The sequence below is a fragment of the Myodes glareolus genome, chromosome 11 (genome assembly GCF_982192425.1).
Source record: "Myodes glareolus chromosome 11, mMyoGla1.1, whole genome shotgun sequence".
Lineage (NCBI taxonomy): Eukaryota > Metazoa > Chordata > Mammalia > Rodentia > Cricetidae > Myodes > Myodes glareolus.
This window is the reverse complement of record NC_142036.1, coordinates 33,182,378-33,203,110: the sequence shown is the minus strand read 5'-3', so window position 1 is coordinate 33,203,110 and position 20,733 is coordinate 33,182,378.

Here is a 20,733-nt window from a genome sequence, read left to right as displayed (position 1 = left end):
GTAATTTTGCATGAATATGAGGGAACTGGATAAAGTGTATTGTTAGAAAATTTTATAATATTCTATTTTGTCTTATCACAAGTCTTGTCTGTGTAGTATATCTTCCATTAATTTTATCATAAGAAGGTAAAAGGTCAAATTGTAGTTTCAGGGACAAGGGATGGAGCTGTCTTCATAGTTTCATTTTTTTATGTATTCTTTACTGTACTAATCAGAACCCATTTCTAATATTTAAAAGGAATATTTCCAAATTTAAATACATTAAATTATGTTTTACATCGTTTGTAATTAGTTTTAGAAACATGACGTCTGTCATTCTAAAAGCACTTGCCCTGCAAGCATGAAGACTTGAGTTCTGATCTGCAGAACTCGGGAAAGCTGGATTCAGTAGCGTACATCTGTTATCCAACACCTCTGGCTGCAGTGACAGCCAGGTCTACACAGCAGGGAATGACAATGAGATCCTGAATAAGTTCTAATACACAGTATTGTTTTCTAGTGTCTACATGCATGTTGTGGCTTAGACAAGCTTGCAGTAGTAGCCTGTGATGCTGTTTGATGGTATTTTACCCATTGTACATCTTCCTTTTGAGTTGGAGGATAAAACTGCTCCGCTGCTTCCTGTTCCTTCCTACATCCTTTGTTGTCACCTCAGCAGTGTTCCCCTCCTCTACACCTGGCATCGATCGTGTGTCACTACTCTTACCTTGTCTCGCAAAAGCAACTCCTTCTTCATCCATGGAGGTTTCATCAGGAGACTTCAAGTTCACTTGAACTCAGACTCCATGTCTAACTCCAGTTCTCTCACCTTTTACTCCACGTTTGGAGTTACTTCCTCCACTCATCTCCCAAAGTCATCCAGAAAGGAGCAGGCAACGTCTTCCTAAATTCCTGTTAATCTTTGCATTTTCACAACTTCATATGATCTGAAAATATTCTTAATAGTATCTACAGTGGACAATCCATTCTAGAAGATGCATAATTAGATCTCTAATTAGCTTTGCTCAAATCCATCAGGTACATTAGTATTGAGGGTAGACTCTGTAACGCAAAAATATATAGCTAAAGAATAAGATTTTAAACTTGAATTTATACCTGGATCAATGAATGGTGTTAGTGCAAATGGACACTTTAATCCCATCTTATGTCCTCATTACAGCTCTTGTGTGCCAAGGCACAATTCCAATAAAGTGTAGTAATTTGAAAAGCATATTTTTGGGGGAGGCATATATTAATAATTTGCTTAAGGCATTTAGTGAAGCATGCTATAAGCACACTTGTTATAATCCTAGTTTGTATTTCTAACAAAGTCAGGAAAAGTAAATTCAGAATTATTCTAAAGTGCCCTGAGCCTTTTGAAATTATAAGAGAACATTTACTTTAGCTTAAAGTCTCGAGCAGAATTCTTTTTTTTTTTTTTCTGAAAGGACTGTCCTGTGAAGTTTTGAAGCCAGGTCCTGGCTGCTTTCTTGCTACTAAACTCCTAGGTGATTTCTTACAATAGAAGGCTGCTTTTCCTGGGTGAATGTTGAGCACATCCACCTTAGACAGATTCTTACGTTTCTGGCTTCGGGTGGAATAGAAGTGAATGCTGTTGTTCATTTGTTTTGCCCACACTCCTAACACTTTCTGTACAGCAGCAGTGACAATTTTACTTGATTAACATTTAAAGAGTTACTATAAAAATGTGTTTTACTTTTCTTCAAGAACTTTTGATTCTCATATAATTTTTTTCTTTTTTTAAAGTATATTAATTTATAAAAGTTTCCATTTCAGCCCCTCCTCCCAACATCCTCCCACTCCCCCCACTCCCTCTCCTCCTCCCTCTCCATCCCTAAGAGCAGTCAGGGTTTCCTGCCCTGTGGGAAGTTCAAGTTCCTCCCCCCTCCCTCCAGGTCCAGGAAGGTGAGCATCCAAACAGACTGGATCCCAAAAATCCAGTATATGCAAGGAAACAACTACCAGTGTCATTGTCAATGGCTTTTCAGAAAGACCCTGTGCCAGCCACATTCAGAGAATCTGGTTGGATCACATGCTCGTTCAGTCCCAGTCCAACTGGCCTTGGTGAACTCTCATTAGATCATTCCCCTTGTATCAGTGGGTGAACGCACTCCTCACAGTCCTGCGTTTCTTGTTCATGTTCTCCCTCCTTCGGCTCCTCATTTAGACCTTGGTGGCTCAGTCCAGTGCTTCAATGTGGGTCTCTGTCTCAATCTCCATCCATCAACGGGTGAAGGGTCCCTCTGGTTTTGCCTTCTATGCTCACGTTCTCTTTCCTTCTGATTCTCGTTTGGACCTAGTGAGTGAAGTCCAGTGTTCCAATGTGGGTCTCTGTCTCTATCTCCATCAATCGTCAGATGAAGGTTCTATGGTGATATGCAAAATATTCATCAGTATGGTTATGGGCCAAGGCCGGTTCAGGCACCCTCTCCTTTGTCCAGAGGACAATCTGGGGATTTCTCCATGGACCTGGGATTCCCATTATATTCAAGTCTCTTGTAAACCCTAAAATGACTCCCTCAGTTGAGATATATACTTCCCTGATCCCATATCCATCCTTCCTCCCTACACCCCCATCCCTATCCCCCGAGCTTTCCCCATTCCTCCCCTACTCCCTTCTCCCTAACCCTCTCCCCTCCTTCCGACAACCCTCCCACCCCCCATGCACCTGAGGTTACCTGGCACTCTTGTCTACTTCCAATCTCCAGGAGGATAACTACATGATTTTCTTGAGGTTCACCTTCTTATTTAGCTTCTCTAGGATCACGAATAATAGGCTCAAAGACCTTTAATTATGACTAGAATCCACTTATGGGTGAATACATACCATATTCCTCTTTTTGGGTCTGGGTTACCTCAATCAGTAAAGCGTTTTCTATGTCCATCCATTTGCATGCAAAATTAAAGATGTCATTGTTTTTTACCGCTGTGTAAAACTCTAATGTATATATGTTCCACACCTTTTTTTAACCATTCTTCTATTGAGGGGCACCTAGGTTGTTTCCAGGTTCTGGCTATTACAAATAGTGCTGTTATGAACATAGTTGAACAAATGCTTTTGTGGTATGATAGGGCATCTCTTGGGTATATTCCCAAGAGTGGAATTGCTGGGTCTTGAGGGAGGTTGACTCCTACTTTCCTGAGAAACCGCCACACTGTTTTCCACAGTGGGTGCACAAGTTTACATTCCCACCAACAATGAATGAGAGTCCCCCTCTCTCCACATCCTCTACAGCATAGGCTATCATTGGTGTTTTTGACTTTAGCTAATCTGACCAGTGTAAAATGATATCTCATAGTTGTTTTGATTTGCATTTCCCTGATCGCTAAGGATGTTGACCATGACCTTAAGTGTCTTTTGGCCATTCGAAGTTCTTCTGTTGAGAATTCTCTGTTCAGATCAGTACCCCATTTTTTAATTGGGTTAATTAGAGTTTTAGTGTCTAGTTTCTTGAGTTCTTTGTATATTTTGGAAATCAGGCCTTTGTCTGTTGAGGGGTTGGTGAAGATCTTCTCCCAGTCAGAAGGTAGTCTTGTCTTACTGACAGTGTCCTTTGCTTTACAGAAGCTTCTCAGTTTCAGGAGGTCCCATTTATTCATTGATTCTCTTGTCTGTGCTACTGGGGTTCTACTTAGGAACTGGTCTCCTGTGCCTATCTCTTGTAGACTACTTCCCACTTTCTCTTCTGTCTGGTTCAAAGTGGCCAGATTAATGATGAGGTCTTTAATTCATTTGGACTTGAGTTTTGTGCATGGTGATAGATATGGATCTACTTTCATTCTTCTACAGGTTGAGATCCAGTTATACCAGCACCATTTGTTAAAGATGCTTTCCTTCTTCCATTGCATACCTTTAGCTCCCTTGTCGAAAATCAAGTGTTCATAGGTTTGTGGGTTAATATTTGGGTCTTCTATTCGATTCCATAGGTCGACTTCTCTGTTCTTATGCCAGTACCAAGCTGTTTTCAATATTGTAGCTGTGTAATAGAGTTGAAACAATAGGAAGAGTTTGGGGCCTTCCTTGGCTTTAGACATGTCTTCTAACGTTAGTTATTCCTAACTTTTTGAATAAAGTGATAGATGTGTTTTTTCTCCTTTCTTTGAACAGTAGTTGATTATTGTAGGCTTATTAATTGTTCTGATTGCAATATCAGTTAGTCTCAGTAAATATGGATGCCCCAGAAAGGAATGGGAAACAGGGGAAGGGCTGGACAATGGAGCTGATAGAACACAACATTTGCATTTGAATTTTGCAGTCTTCAATGGTTCTGATTCGTGATTTTTCAATTAAAATACAAAATTACTAATGAATAGGGACTTTTCTTGATATAGTAACAGTGAAACACTTGAAATATTGCTAATATTTCAAAATGTAGCAAAGAAATTCAAAACATCCTTCACATGTTATTACAAAAGTGTGTATATCATATTTTCTGAACAGGGAGTTTTCATAAACTTCAATTTATTAAAAAAATTCTGTACCCCATTAATACAGAAAATTAGAGTTTAATAAAATCCAGTGACCCTGTTTATTACTAGTGGCCTGCAATTTTAGAGGCACAAATCAAAGGCAGGATGATCGCATGATTGTGTCTATCTTGATTGCATGTATTATTGAAGCTAGACTAAGGTACATGATAAGATATTTTCTTAAAATACAAATTATAAATAAAATACAAATGCTTGCTAATTCCAAAGGATAAGCTTTACTCTTTTTACGTATTATTTTTATTATTGCTTTTTTATTTAACCGTGTTTTTTTCTGTTACTTTAAATTTATTTTAAAAAGTATTAGATTTCAAGATGATATTTTTGTTCATCTGCATATATACATATATATATATATATACATTATTTATCATGTAGTTTGAATAAAAGGTATTTTGATAAATACTTATATCATCATTCAACTTGGAAATTATGTAAATTTTCAAACCTAAAGAAATCATTTAACAATCTTTATATCACAAAAGCATATATCATACTCACAAGTATGAATATATTTTGTAACCATTTACTAACATAACAGCAAATAATGTTCATTTATTAGCATATGATTTCTTTCTTATATTTAAAACTATTAGAAGCTATTTTTAAACAAAAATAAGCTTCAAAAATAAAGATGCTTAGATGTTCACAAAAATTACTTTTACAACACTCTACTAGGGATCAGAAATGAATTCTCTCTAGTAATCTTAATTGAACAACACTTAGCTTGTTTCATTCCGTGGTGCTGTTAGATAGGATTTATGGCCTAATGTTTGCTTGGTAAATGCTATATACCTAAAGTGGATAAGTAGCACAGATATTTCTTGAAAAATTGAATTCTTTCAACAAATTACCAGAAAAAAATAGACTATGCTGTGAATCTTTCATTCATGGAGATATGAAAGACTAAGAGCATTCGAAGTTCAGAAACAGTTAACTTTGTCCCAGCATGTGAGCAATAAGGTGACGAAAGCCAATGATCTATCCACCACAGGACTTTGACCCCTGAGCCCCATAAAATTTCAACCTCGGGTCTTTCAGCTGCCTTCTGATTATAGTGGGTCCATGTTGATTCACTTGCCCATGACAGTTCATTGCCAATGCATCTTAAATCACCAAAGGTTCCCTTTTGAAGTTTAGAGAGAGGGAGAGTCTCCCTATCTCATGTTCCGATCGGAGGTTGAAAACCAAAGGTGTAGTTTAACATTTTATAATATATTTTCATAAGTCCCAGAGTCTATTGCTGGTTGACCACAGTGAGAGCTTGGTGTTCTACCTCCTGGGGGTGCTCTTTTAGATTAAGATATTTTATTTTCTTGATATCAATTTCAACTATGCATGAAAATTATTTTTTGTTGGATCACAATATGAACATCAATATGTTAGCCAATATTAAGTGGCACATCAATAAGATCTAGCAAGTCTCTGAAAGTTACTTAACTTGGCAGAATGCTAACAGTTATTTTTTCAAAGGATGTAAGAGAAGACCTAGGCAATAGGAGGTTTAAGGGGAAAGTTTCAGGAAAGATTACTGACTTTAATTTACATTGAGATAATCGCATCCAGGTGGCACCAAGTTTTACTCAAGTCCCAAATGTCAGCAAAACTATGGCACTAGCAGTCACTTTGATGTTAATATATAGAGTCAATTTTTCCTAGAATATTTTTCCCTTGGACATTTAGCCACTAGAAAATTAGAATCAAGAATATTCACTTTGATTGGATTATTTATATTCATTTTAGCAACTTAAAGATTTAAAATATCTGATACATAGGTATGTATGCATATATACAATGACAACAATATACATATAAGTCAGGTCTAACTCACTATCTGGTTAGCTGATGTCAGCATGACTACAGTTTTGAACAATCCATTTGTGAACCTATCACATGTCTAAGATGTTTTATCTCATTACATTTTCTATAAATATTATAGACTGGTCATTTGGATATTGCTCAGAAACTTGTGAAATATGCAAATGAAATTTGCCTACTATATTGAAATTTGAGAAAGATATTTTAGAAAGGAATTTATCCCATCATTCTATTTTAAACATAGATTTAAGGGAAATTAGGCTGTCTTTGAGAAAATTGTTTCTTCACAACAAAGGGTTGGGGTATATTTGAATATAACCTGTAAAAGCAGGGTGATGAGTCTGGATAGCAAAATTGCTGATGGGTTAGATTCAGAATTCATTCCAACTAGCAGCAAAAGCACCATGATAAAGTACTGTTTATTTAAGCATTTGGTCCCCAGTAAGATTGATTTGTGTTTGAAAATATTTCAAACTTGTCAGTAAATAAGGATGGAGGATTAATAACACAGAGGAGGGAAATATATGCTAGAGAGTATTATTCATCAATTTTTAGTAAATGTGTCTTGGAATTTCCCAAGATGCCCCTATCTCACCATCTTTGCATACATTCTTGGACATGTGTTATAATATTATCAATAAAAAGTTTAAAAATCTTTCTTATATGAGCCATATTCATTGGAGAAACAGAACTGATAAAGTAAATGCATCTTTCAAACAGGATTTATTATGCTGACTTGAATAATAGTAGGCAAGATTTTCAAACATGGCTGTTTTCTTTCTTGAGAGCCCGAGAAGCCTTAGTAGTGTACATCTGGTCCTGGAGGTGTGATTTCCTCAAGAGTAGCTGTCTTCAGTCCACATTGGAAGACGAAAGAAGCTAGATTGTAATAGCACACATGAAGAAATTCAGCAATAATAGCGTGTAGACACACTCACAAGCGAAAAGCAAAGATTGGCAAACCGACAGAAGTATTTTTGAGTTCAACCTCTTTAGATACAGGTTATTGCCAGAAGGTGTCCTCCACTCTGAAGGAGGGCTGTCTCTTTTCAATGATTCCTTCTTGGAAATGTTCTTACCAACCTGTCCAGAGGTAAATCTTTTTGTTGGTTCCAGATTAAATCAAAGTGAACATGAGGACTAATTGCAATCCCTAGGGTCAAAGAAGAGATAAATTTCTTCATTTCAATTGCTCCCACAATTTATGAAGACAGAGTAAAAGGACCAAGAAAATAAAAGCACCAAAGAGAAAGTGCCCTGCAGCCATTGAGAGAGTGTGAATTTGTCTTCCCTTTCCTTCCTGTCTCTGATACTATAGTTCTCTCATTATGCTCTAGCCTCTACCATGCTTCTATACAAAGGAGTAAAAATTGTTATTATCTCACATTTCACACAAACGGCTTAGAAAATATTGTTTTCTTTAGAGTTCTTTGACACATGGCCTCATTGTGTAGCCCTTACTGACTTGGAACTCTACAGGTCACACTCTACTGAGACTCAATATGATCTGCCTGCAACTAAAGATGTACATAACCAATCACCATTGCTTTCCATGGAAAAATGCATGTTATTGACATGAAAAGATGTTTTAAGCTACAAATAATGAATAATTTATGTAGAATATATAATTTAATTGAGTTAAAATATACTGGACCTAGATCACTTTTATATTATCTTTAATTACAGGGAGGTCTTGGAAACTATCAAGGAGATCCTTGCATGATATTTTTAACACCAAGTACATATTTTTCCTTAGAGTCTAAATAACTATGATAAACAAGCTCGGGAAGCTTAAATTAGATATAAACTTAATGTGTTTAAAAATTTTGATTTTCGGAGTTCTATGGATTTCCAGTCCTCAGTCAAGGTCTGCAAAAGTGTTTTCTTTGTGGAGCATTTGATATGAGAAGATGTAAGGTATAGGAAGAGAAAAACTTTTATCCTCAGAAGAACCAAAACTTCAGCAATTAATTTATGATTAAAATCTGCCTATCATGTATGTTTAAACCCTGTGATAATCTAGGTAACATATTTTGAATAAGATATCATAATGACAGCCCACATTACTTGAGCAATTATCATGTCAAGACTACATATAATTGTTCTCTTGAATGAGAAGAGGTAATTTGAAATCTGAGGGTTTTGTTTTTCCTTGTTTGGTTGTTTATTGTTTTGTTTTCTCTTTTTGACTGATATAGCTTACTAACTCTTCTATCTTCACTATTTTTACATCTGCTAAAGAGTATTATCACAAAAATCTCTTTTGAAAACCTAATAGGATATGACTTTTCATCTCAGTTGTGACCACAGAATAGAACATAACATGAAATACTGACCACTATAAATCTTAATGGCATGAGAGTTTAAAATAAAATTAATCCTTTTCAAGTACCAAAGATGTGACAGTGGAGATAGGTATGATATATATTGATCAAGGCATCAATTTTTTTGTATTAGAAGACATTGAAGCAGAAAATAGTCTGTATAGCTGGCCTAATTCAGTAAATAGATTGATATAATGGGGTAGAAGATATTAGAAGCAAACCCTCTTCTTAAAATATGCTAAAACAGAAATTTATCTCCCTCTCTTTTCCTGACTGATATCCTCATTGGTTTATATAAAACAGGGATATTTAGAAGAGACTTCGTATGTTCTTTATCTCAGAGACTTGTAACTGTCAAATACAGAGAACAAGTGGCTGATGATAGGTCAGCTCTAGGTGGAGGATCTTTATAAACACGTCTCTCCCAAGAGTCATATTAGAAGTATGTGTTGAAAGGATTTAAGAGCCAGGGGGTAAGGAAGAGTATCCTGAAATGCTTCCATCTAGAAAAGACAAGGACATTCAAAACATAAGACCAGAGAAGTACAATATTTGCCCTTATAGCTGTCCTAGGTTGGAAGAGAAAATGCTCATGAATCTCCATCCTTCACGAATGAGCTAATATTTTTGTTAATGTTTGCTAATGAAGTGGTGCCACTGTTTTCTAATGAGGAAACCACTTCAGTACAAAGTAAGAAGCATAAAGGATTTGGAGAGAAAAGAGAAAGAAGATAATAAAAGATAAATACAATCACAAATTTTTACATATATGAATAATACCTTCAAAAATGGAAACTTTTATAATTTAATAAACTTTGAAAAAAAACCAAAAAAAACAAAAACAAAAAATAAATAAATAAATAATAAGTAGTAAAAGAAATTCAATATTAACAAGAATGTAAAGGAAAAATCATATTTGTCTTTCTTAAAATGTATTACTTCAGATATGGTTGTCTTGTGTAGCTTATAATTTCTTAGATTTTATTCTCTGCTCCCTTGATCATTTACTTGCTGTTCTTTTGCTTCTTAATTATACTAAATGAGCACATTTCTTTCTTAAGTGTCAAAATATCCATCTCTCTAGAAAGTTATTTTGTAAACTATGTTTAAAAATACTTTTCCTTGTACTTTTCAAAATGTAACTGCATATGTTTCTCAGAAGAACCCGTTAAATAATCATTATTGATTGTATCTTTGCCACATATCATAGTATACCTCTCAGAAATGCAAATAACTGCTCATTAATTTTTTCTCCAATTTTATACCATTTTCTGAAAAACTGAAATCTCTGTATCCAATGCAAATAAAAGAAGATATTATTAAAGAAAAAAGGTGATTGCCTTAAGACTATGACTTACAGAAATTCAAGCCTTGTTATAATAGAAAAATGTATGAAATTCAACTGTTGAAAACATCAAATTTGTTCTATGCTATGCATTGAACAGGAACAAGATGCACAGGACTCAAAGATGGATTTTAAAAGATCATGTGGGAAGAAGCCTTTATGTTCCTCAGAGACTAAGAAAGTGATACCTTTCAACAGACATAAAATGAGAACTGATTAGGGAGGAGAACAATTGGAACTAGGGTTGCCTGTAAGGTATGCCTGTCTTCTTTTTCTCCAGTTACAGTCTGATGGAATATAGCTAATGTCTTCTCTAGTAATAACAGTTTATAGGTAACTATTGAGTTAATAAATTTACCAAACTGTCCCAAATAAAATTCTTGAACTTCTGATCCTTAAATCATAATTTCAAATCAATAAAATTTCTTAGATTATTTATATACCCAAAGGCATAGCATAATCTCAAAAAGCAAAAGAAAAGGTTAATAAAATAAAAAGCAAAAGCAATAAAAAATATAAATCTTGAAACGTAAGTGATGAAATGAGTTCAAACCTAAAATGGTTTATTTAGAGAGATTAATACATTCTCACAAATTTTGCTCTGTTCTAATTGCTTAGTGCTGAGAGATTCCAATACTCAATCATGCAAAATTCTCAAGATTGACCCTGCTCTTTTGTTCTTTTCTTTCAAAAGGAGTTCACTGCTATCCAACTGCCCACATTTCTTTGGAAAACAATAGAAAACTGAGGATTAGAGCATGTCATGATGATCTCTGTGTATGACTTAGTGTTTATGGAAAAGGTTTTCATGAAAGGTGAGGATACTTTCGGGAAAAGCAATCCCACTGTCAGTATGTTGTTGAAAAATTGTCTGCCTCCTTGAGGAGAGAAACAGCACCAAAGAAAAATCTAATTGATGAGACTAGAAAGTTGATTGAGCATTTGCAAATATTTTTATAATAAAAGACTTAGTAAATAAAATTAATAAAGTGTTTAGAACCAAGAAAAATTTAGTAGAGTAAATTTATATCATAAATGTAAGGTGGTGATCACAATGTTTGAGGTACTCTATGACCAGAAAGGTAGCCATTTATTATACGATATGTTAATTAGGTAGCATCTATTTTCCTTGATTGTTTAATATACATAGCAAAAATAAATAAGTAAATACAGAATGGAGATAAAGCAGGAGAAGGAACTTGTATAGCATGACACTTAGAATCTGGCTTACTATGAAGACGTGCGTGAGGGATAGGTGAAACATGTTATAAAATATTTGAACTCATTCCAGCACTAGTGACCCTTTTGAAAACCCAGATGTTTAAATAATGGCTCAACTGGGATGTGTGGGACTATAACTATGTCCCATCTGCTGCTACCGTCTGCCCATTCTCAGAAGGTATAAAATCACCTATTGCGCTTGGCAGGCAAGCAGTTCTCATTAAAAGGTAACCCAAAACCTTTCCTGAGGCAAAGTCTTTCAACATTTGTCTATATGGAATAGATGAAGGTAAAGACCATCACTTTGCTAATGAGTCACAGGTAGAAGTGTTATGGGAAATATTTTATGATTTAATTGAATGACATAAATCTGCCTCATCATAAACAAAGTAAGAAGGAATTTAAATCTTTAACTATAAAATTCTGAATTTGTAACTCCACATTGAAAGGATAGCAGAATTTTCCTATTCCAGTAGATACTTTTCTACAAGAATTTCAATTTCTTGAGAATATCAAATCTCAAAATTTATATATGTAGTAACACCTGTGGCATTATTAATAGTGTGAATATGGTAAGAGTTCCATACTTCTCTTATCTATTATTCTGCTACTAAATACTTCAGTTTCTGTCCTGGGTTCAGTTTTTATATATAGCTCAATTTTTAATTGTCATGCTATTTTTATTTGTATCAGGTATCTACTTTGATGGATAATACGTCACAAGAGATTAGGGAAAGCATTTTCTTCATTTCTTTATTCCGTTTTGCAGCAAGATGCCTAACATGCAGTAGATACCAAATAAACACATGAAAATTAGTATAAATAACACATAATATTTAAATTTTCAAGGAGATGTATATAGTATATGTAATTCGCCAAAAAAAAAACCAGGGAAATACTTTCAGATTTCAGGTATTTCAAATCTTTCATTTTATGGATAAGAATTTATTATGTGTGTTTAGTTATACTAAAATTTAAAAAAAGATGAGAAAGCTATTACTCATAACAGCTGGAGTAATAACCGATATTAGTGTGCACTGGTCCCATTTTGTAAAGTGGGTGAACATTGATAGTTTGGTAGTGTGAAAAGAAACCCATGATAGAGAGATAGATGCTCAGAATGTTAGTTAATAGAACACAAGTAAAACAATAAACAGAAAGATGACAAAAGTAGAGTACATACATTTATAAGTATGTATATGTGCACAAATCTATAGATCATAAATGGATATGAAAATAATGATTAGAACTAATTTGTATATCTTTGTAATGAAATATTCAAAACCCATTTAATTGAAGATATGGCATAGCTCTAGATGAGTTTTAATATGACTCTATACATTCCCAGTCACTCCATTTAGAACAAGCTATTTGGCCTCATCAAACATATATATTTTTTTTAGATAATTAAAATAAAAACCACATGCTTTTTCTTAGTTTCAAATGGGATATAATCCCTGAAAGTAAGATGTAAACTCCAAAGTAATAGCCTGATATTAGTACAATTCTACTTTCAATTATTTCACTTAGAAAAAGAATATTTATAGAGACCCAATTTTCTTTTTTTCTTAAAGTAATGGTTTAATGGAAAATCCACAATATGTAACTATTAAATGAAAGACTAGATTATTCCAGTTCATGGAGTCATAAACAAGGATGAAAATTTGAATGTATAAATTATGTCGCAACTTTGCATTTCACTTGTATATTTGCACCACTGGAGAATTAATATTGATTTTCAGTATAATTATTCTTCATTGGTTGAAGGAGGTTTGTTTCTAATATAGTTGATTATTTTGATTTCCCCTTTTTCTTCCACTAGTATCCTCTATTTTGATGTTTCTTAAACTTATAGAAGCATCATAATTGATTTCAGAGAGGTCATTTTCCACAGCTTTCTGGGGATCAAATTCTGGTTTCGTGGGGCTAGGAAAGAAGCTTAGACTTCAGTCTCCTGAAATTTTCTAGAAGATGAACATCACTCATGGCCTAACCACTGGAGGATTATTACAGCGTCATAATGAACTAGAGTCAATGTAAATAATTTTTTGACTATAAGAAAGGAAGATATTTTAAGTGGCTCATTGGGGTGGGAAGTCCTTCTGTATATGTGCTACTTTTATTGGCTAATGAATAAAGCTGTTTTGGCCAGTGGCTTAGCAGAATAGAGCTAGGCCGGAAATCTAAACTGAATGCTGGGAGATCAATGAAATGCTATGTAGCTGCTGGATGAGACAGACCCTGGAACAGACAGATGCTGAAACCTTGCTCGTTGGCCATGACCTCGTGGTTATGCAGAGAGTAATAGAAATGGGTTGATATAAGGTGTAAGTGTGAGCTAGAAATGTGAATAGACTAATAGGCCAAGACTTGTTGCAATTAATATCGCTTCTGAGTGATTATTTTGAATCTGAGTGGCCAGAAAACAAACAAGCAGTCTCTGCCTATAGGTTACTAACATGTGGGTTTTTAAGAAAACATGTTCCCCACGATGCACATCAGCAAAAACACATTTTGCAATACATAGGGTGTAGATGGATTTCATCAACAACCAAACACCGAGTTAGAGATGATAAAAGGTTATTAATGGAAATGTTTTCAGGAATGGTGTATTTATAAGGTCGCAATGACTGTGGCTGTTCAGAGCAATAGTATTTGAGGAGAAATCCTATCTTACACACAAAAAAGCAGATCTTAACATTGTATAGTGAATATAGATCATGAGAACTCTCTTTGGAAGGTTTGAAAATCAGATACTTCTCAAATCTCAAATCTACATCACGTAATATTATGATGTCTTGAGGAAGCATTTCCATTTGGTGAAACAATTAGAATATAAAAAAAAAAATCCCAAAGACGGATTTTCTTCTGGATACTTCAGTCATAACTTCTGACATTGTAGTTAATGGATTCTTTCTAAATAGGAAATTATTCCAGGAAAGCTACCCTATTTGAAACTTTTAATTTGCTAAAATTTTAGTAGAGTAGCAGAATTGAAGGTTACACTCCAGGTATGGATTCCTTGAGTAACAAGAAATATTATTTTTTGATAGAAAATATTTATAATTCTTTACTCAGCAAAAGTTCCTCTGATCTCTTGTAAGTGTGTATTCTCAAACCTGTATTTTTTAAACAAAAAAAAAACCCCAAAACACTTGTTTCTTGTGTTAAAGTGACTGAAAATAGTGATTCAGCACTTTAGTTTCAAAACTGCCAGTATAAAGTATATGAAATGAAAAATGTTAGAGACAAAATGTGCTTTGAACTATTTCACCTTTGATACAAACAATTTAGACATTGATTTGACCTGAAATTATAATATTTTCCATAACCCACCCCACTAACCCAACAGACGCATTAACTAATTATGGAGTAAATAAGATAATTTGGATAATTGATTGAAGTGAAATAATTAATTTGTCAAATTATTCAATTCAAGTCAACTTTTATTGGTGTTAGAAGGATTATTATAAAATACCTTTACTATTCCTTTATATTGTAGATTAATAAATTAAGGTCAACAGATTGCTTTTTATTCATTAACTCACCCGGTATTTATGAAACCTGGGCTATGAGCCTACTATCTGACAGAGAAGATTAAATGAAGATTAAAAAAAAAAAAACAGAACTGTGATACCGTTCAAGCAGTTTAAATTTTTTAAGAATCACTAATAAGAAAGAAGACTAAATAAAGAAGAAAGAACTCAACTTCAGGAAGGAGAGCTATAAGGATCTGTTTGTACCGAAACTAGGAGACTTCTCTTTAATAAAAATAGCCAGTAAATAGTGCTGAGTAGCTGTCACTTGTGTAATTTAACCAATGGACATTCCACTAAGCGATGGAGAAAGCTGACTGTCACAAAGTTGTTTGGAATGATTGGGAGCCATAATGTGCTGAAGGATAAATAATAGTCTTAAATTTAGATTTTACTCAAATTGTAATAAAAAATGTCTTTGAACTGTTATAGTTTGAAGGTAGGTAGCGTATGAATAATTTGGCCCAAATGCAGTGAGGTATATGTTCTGAATCAGAGGCAATAGTTATGATGGAAAGAAAAGATAATGGATTGGTCCAGTTACTCAAACAGTAAGGAATTAAATCTCAAATTATATTAATTGTCATTTTCATTACTCTTCTCAGTCCTGTGGGGGGGGGGTACCTACAAAGGCAACTGAAGTAGGGTAGATTTTCAGTGAGTTTGAGGGCAAAGTTCACCATGGTGGGGATGATCTGACAGTAGGGGAGTAAGGTTATTGACTATACAGCATCTGCCATCAGGAAGGAAAGAATGACAGATGCTGCTTGTACAGGTTGGAAAGAAAATGACCCCAAAGGGGAGCAGCACCAACGAGAGGTGTGACTTTCTTAGAGTAGGTGTTTCCTTTTTGAAGGAGGTGAGTGGTGGGCCCTGAGGTTTCTGTTGATTATTCTATGCTCAGGGTGACCTCCAGTTGCTTCTAATGCCTTTGGATCAAGATGTTCAACTCTCAACTCCTCCATCACCATTTCTGCTTGCCTGCAATGGGTCAAAGAAACCCATGAAAGTTTAATCTCGTCCCAATGAATGTTTTCTGTTATATGAGTTGCTGTGGTCACGGTGTCTACTCACAGAAATAGAAACCCTAACGAAGACAATAGTTGGTACCAGGGACTGTGGTATTGCTGTGATAAGCCTATCTATGCTTTTGTTTGGAGGAATTTTAGAGTTTCAGACTTTCAGAGTTTGGGTTAGGAAAGCTCTGTTTAATGCGCTATCCTAATAGGAACATGGAAGACAGTTGAACAATGGGGGTCTGGCTCGAGAGGTTTCAAAGAATAAGAGTGTTAATTTATTTCCTAGAATTCTTCCTGATGATATTTTGGTTAAGAATTTGGCTGCCTTTTACCCTGGCTGAAGACTGTGCCTGAGGCTAAAGGAAAGATATTTGAATAATTTCATTGACAGAGGAAATCTCAAAAGAGCCTAGCATAGACTCTGTTGTATGCTTTGTAGTGGCAACTCTAATGAAAATCTATAATGAAAAGGAGCAAGCTGAGTGTGTAGATTTTGAGGAGAAAAGAAGTACTAGGAAGTGGGTGGAGCTAAATCCTGTGTTCAAAGGAGATAATCAGATTAAGATGCAGAATAAAGGGAGTGATGACTTTAGGGCAAGATCTCACCCAGCTAAATTTTAGCTTGTGAACAGGAATTTAAAAAAAGCTTAGAAGTATACGTTTAATGCCAGCACTCCAGAGGCAGAGACAAATTCAGAGCACTCCTGAATTTGGGGTTAGCCTGGTCTACAGATGCACTTTCAGCACAGTCAATTTTAGGCAGTGAAGGAAACTATAAAAAACAGAAAGCTAGTGAAAGTATAGTCAACAAGGAAACGTTTTCCAAACACAACAAGGAGCAGAAATTGGCAGCTTGGAACACATGATTCTGACTTTAGGGGCACGCATAGATGAAAAGGGCTATTGGAATCTTCCTCTATGATTAATGAAAGTCCCTAATACCAGACATGTATCAAATGTGTCCCCGAATAGAGGTCTAGTGAGGCCATTGCATGAAACTGTGAAGCTGAAGCCTGGATTGCCTTGGGTACCTCAAGGTGAGGTTGAGATGCCAGAGTCATGGGATACTTGTCAAGGAAAACTGCTAACAGGGAGTGGGAACAGCCAAAGATAGTGAAGTGTGTTGCAGTCAACAAAGATAAAAGGAGTTGGAAATCTGAAGAGCAATTTGTCATCAAACATGGAGATACAGAGTTTAGAGTTTGCTCAGATGTTTTTTGGCATTGCTTTGGTCCATTTTTTACTCAATATCTCTCCTCTATATAATGTGTGTACTGTGCCATTATATGGGAAATATGTGATCTGGTTTTTGATTTTTATTTTGCAGGGTATTACAATTAAGAGATTGCATGAATCATAGAGAGAATTTTGAACTTTAGACTTAATAAGCTTGAGAATGTTAAAAGACTCAGTGAAGTTGTACTGAATGCACTTTTGTGTTATGATATCACTGCAAATCTTTGGGAGCTAAGGAGTGGAATGGAGTGGTTTGAAAGTAAATAGCCTCCCAAAGAAGTGCTACTATTAGGAGGTGTGACCTTGTTATAGTAGGTATGGCTTTGTAGGAGGAAGTATGCCAATGTGTGAGTGGGTTTTGGGGTCTCCTTTGCTTAATCTATGCTCAGGGTGACACAGTTGTTTTTGCTGCCTATAGATGAAGATGTATAATTCTCAGCTCCTTCTCCAGCATCATTGCTGCCTGTCTGCCATCTGCCATGACAATAATAGAATTAACCTCTGAAACTCTTAGCTAGCCCCAATTAAATGTTTCCTTTATAAGAGGTTCTGTGGTCATAGTTTCTCATAACAGCAATAGAAACCCTAACTAAGACAATGCCATTCAACTGACTTTCTCCTATTGGTCCATTCTTGGACCTCAGTCACGTACACTCCTTCTTCCATTCAACTTTTCTTGATACATCATCATAGATCTTCTCAGCGATGTGTCTTCATAGCGATTTTAATCCAGTCAAGTTAACAATGAAGATTAACCAAAATAAGTAAAAAACTATATGTAAAGTATGAGAGAACAAGAGCCAATAGAGCCAAGATAGATAAATAAATTTAGAAGAAAAGATGAGACCTGATAGAATCTCCAACAACCTCAGACTACACAAGAATAGAAGACATATGGGAAAATTCTAATATGATACTAGTCTCGGCTAAGTATATTCCTCAGTATAATTACTGGACCTGCCAACAAGCAAGGAACAAACTGAGTAAATCACCTGCTGTGGATTACCTCTCTTGTATACTGTAAAGATCTATCACCTGAATTGGATTAATTAAATAATGGTTGGCCAGTAACCAGGCTCGGTGGCCTGGGATGGGGGGGGAGGGAGGAAGGATGAATATGGGATCAGGGAAGAATATATTTCAACTAAGGGAGTCATTTTAGGGTTTACAGGAGACTTGATTATATATGGGATCCCAGGTCCAATGAGAGATCCCCAGATTGTTCTCTGGACAGAGGAGAGGGTGCCTGAACCGGCCTTGGCCCATAACCATACTGATGAATATTTTGCTTGTCACCATAGATCCTTCATCTGGCGATGGATGGCGATACAGACGGAGACCCACATTGGAGCACCGGACTGAGCCCCCCAAGGTCCAAATGAGGAGCAGAAGGACGAAGAAAATGACGAAGGACTACGAGGGATGCTATCACCCACTGATACAAGGGGTCGAATCTAATGAGAGTTTACCAAGGGCAGTTGGACTGTGACTGAACGAGCACGTGATCCAATCAGATTCTCTGAATGTGGCCGGATTCTCTGGATGTGGCTGGTCCGGAGTCTTTCTGAGAAGCCATTGACAATGACACTGGGACTAGTTTCCTCTGCATATACTGGATTTTTGGGATCCAGTCTGTTTGGATACTCACCTTCCTGGACCTGGAGGGAGGGGGGACGAACTTGGACTTCCCACAGGGTTGGAAACCCTGACTGCCCTTAGGGACAAAGAGGGAGGAGGAGGGGGGGGGGGAGTGGGAGGGTGTTGGGAGGAGGGGCATAAATGGAAACTTTTATAATTTAATAAAATTACTTTTAAAAAAAAAGCTTTGATACTTTAGAAGTCACATATTAAAATAGAACAATGTCACAATATATACAGAGAAGGGGAGAGAGCAAGGGGAGTTTCTTTTGATGAATATCTCGCAAGATGTTCAAGTTTGAGAAAGGAGAATAAACAATGCTACTCGTGTGTATACAAATATATGCATATGTATTTATACATATGTGTATAAATATAATCATGCAAATAAGTAAACACAGCAATTCTACTATAAAACAGTGTGCTTCTTAATGCTTTAGTATTATAATGCAAATGAAAGGCACTTATTCTCATAGGAAATAGTGTGTTTTCATGAGACACCATCAGTTTATTTGCTAAGTATCAGTGTGACTCTAAGCACTCTGCTTTGGTGTCTGTCTAGCAGACACTTCCACGACACAGCGATTCAATTTCATGCTTAATTCCATCCCATTACCTGACTGCCAATCTTTTTTGTAGCTCTTTACAAATAGGCACGGCCTGGTTGTTGTGAAGTAAATTCTATCCTGGCAATCAGATTCTCTTTTTCACTAAGTTATTGTTGAGCCAGGGCATTTACAAATGGCTCCACTCCACGAAGCAGCACACACTAGTAGAACCAATGCCAATGTTTGCTTTTCTTGGCAGTAGTAAGTACCACACTAGTATCAGTAGCCCATACATCCTCAATACAGAACTAGGAGTTGCTTTTAGGAATAAAACGAGTTGTGTGTTGCATCTAACTGTTTGCTGCAGCCCAGTGGAAATAGCTCTGATCTTTTAATTCTGCTTCTTTGGAAATATTTAATTTGGTTTGGTTGCAATTGGTTAATTTCTTAATCAACAAACATTGCAGGAAGAAATAATATATTTCTAAAATCAATTGGTATGCATTATTACCAATGAAGGATAAAGATTATTTTACAAACCATATAAATGAGAGTAGCTTTACATATTTTTTTTCAGATTAGCTGATTAACTCTCTTGCTGACTATTCAATTATTTGCTGAACTGCACCTGTTTGGAAATTGTAGCTTAATGATGTCCTCTGAAGTTCACAGTGCTCATTAGCATTCTACAAAACCCTCATGAACTTTGATGTTTAAACAGAGCCCTTATATATGGACGTCCATCAAAGGTCTAAGTGGGCTCAAAAGAGATCTGAATATCAAAGGTAAAACAAGGTTTGACACAGGATCCTAAATCCCCAGTTTATTTTATTTAAACTCAAAAGATTTCTTCAATTTTAGGCTTTTAGACATTATCCCCTGCCAGGGGATGCCGTTTTAATAAGATCAATCTACTATACTAATTGTCTTAACATTTGGTTGGCCTGTGGAGATAGTCTGTAGCAACGAGGCCAGAGAGAATTCCAACCTGGGTTATGGTGTGTTTTCAAATGAGAAAAGACAGAGATTGAACTAGGAACTTAGTCAAGTTTGTATGCCTTGCCTGGATTTTCGTATGGCTTTTAAAGAAAAATTGGACACTATTATACGTAAAAATTGCTATCACTATAAATTTCTAATATAATGAAAATGACTATTAGCAGATCAATAATACTGTGGAAAAAAGATAATTAAATGAAAATGTCATTTACATAATTATTTCAATTTTACAATTAGTATAATAATTGCCAAAAGCCAAGCTTATCCTGAAGGCTTTTTATTCAAATTCTTATTTTATTATACAATGTATGAGACTGAAATGTCTGAAAGATATAAAATGACTTTTGAGTAATATTTGATAGCAATAATATGTATCAGAATATCAAAAATTATATGCTACATGATAGCTTTGCCAAGACAGACTCTTATGTAGCTTAGAATGGTCTCAAACTCACTATGTTTCTAAAAATTTATTTTTTAAATTATAATTACTCCATTTCTTCCCTTCTGGTTCCTCTCTCTAAGCCTTTCCATGATACCCATCTGTCTTGTTAATTTATG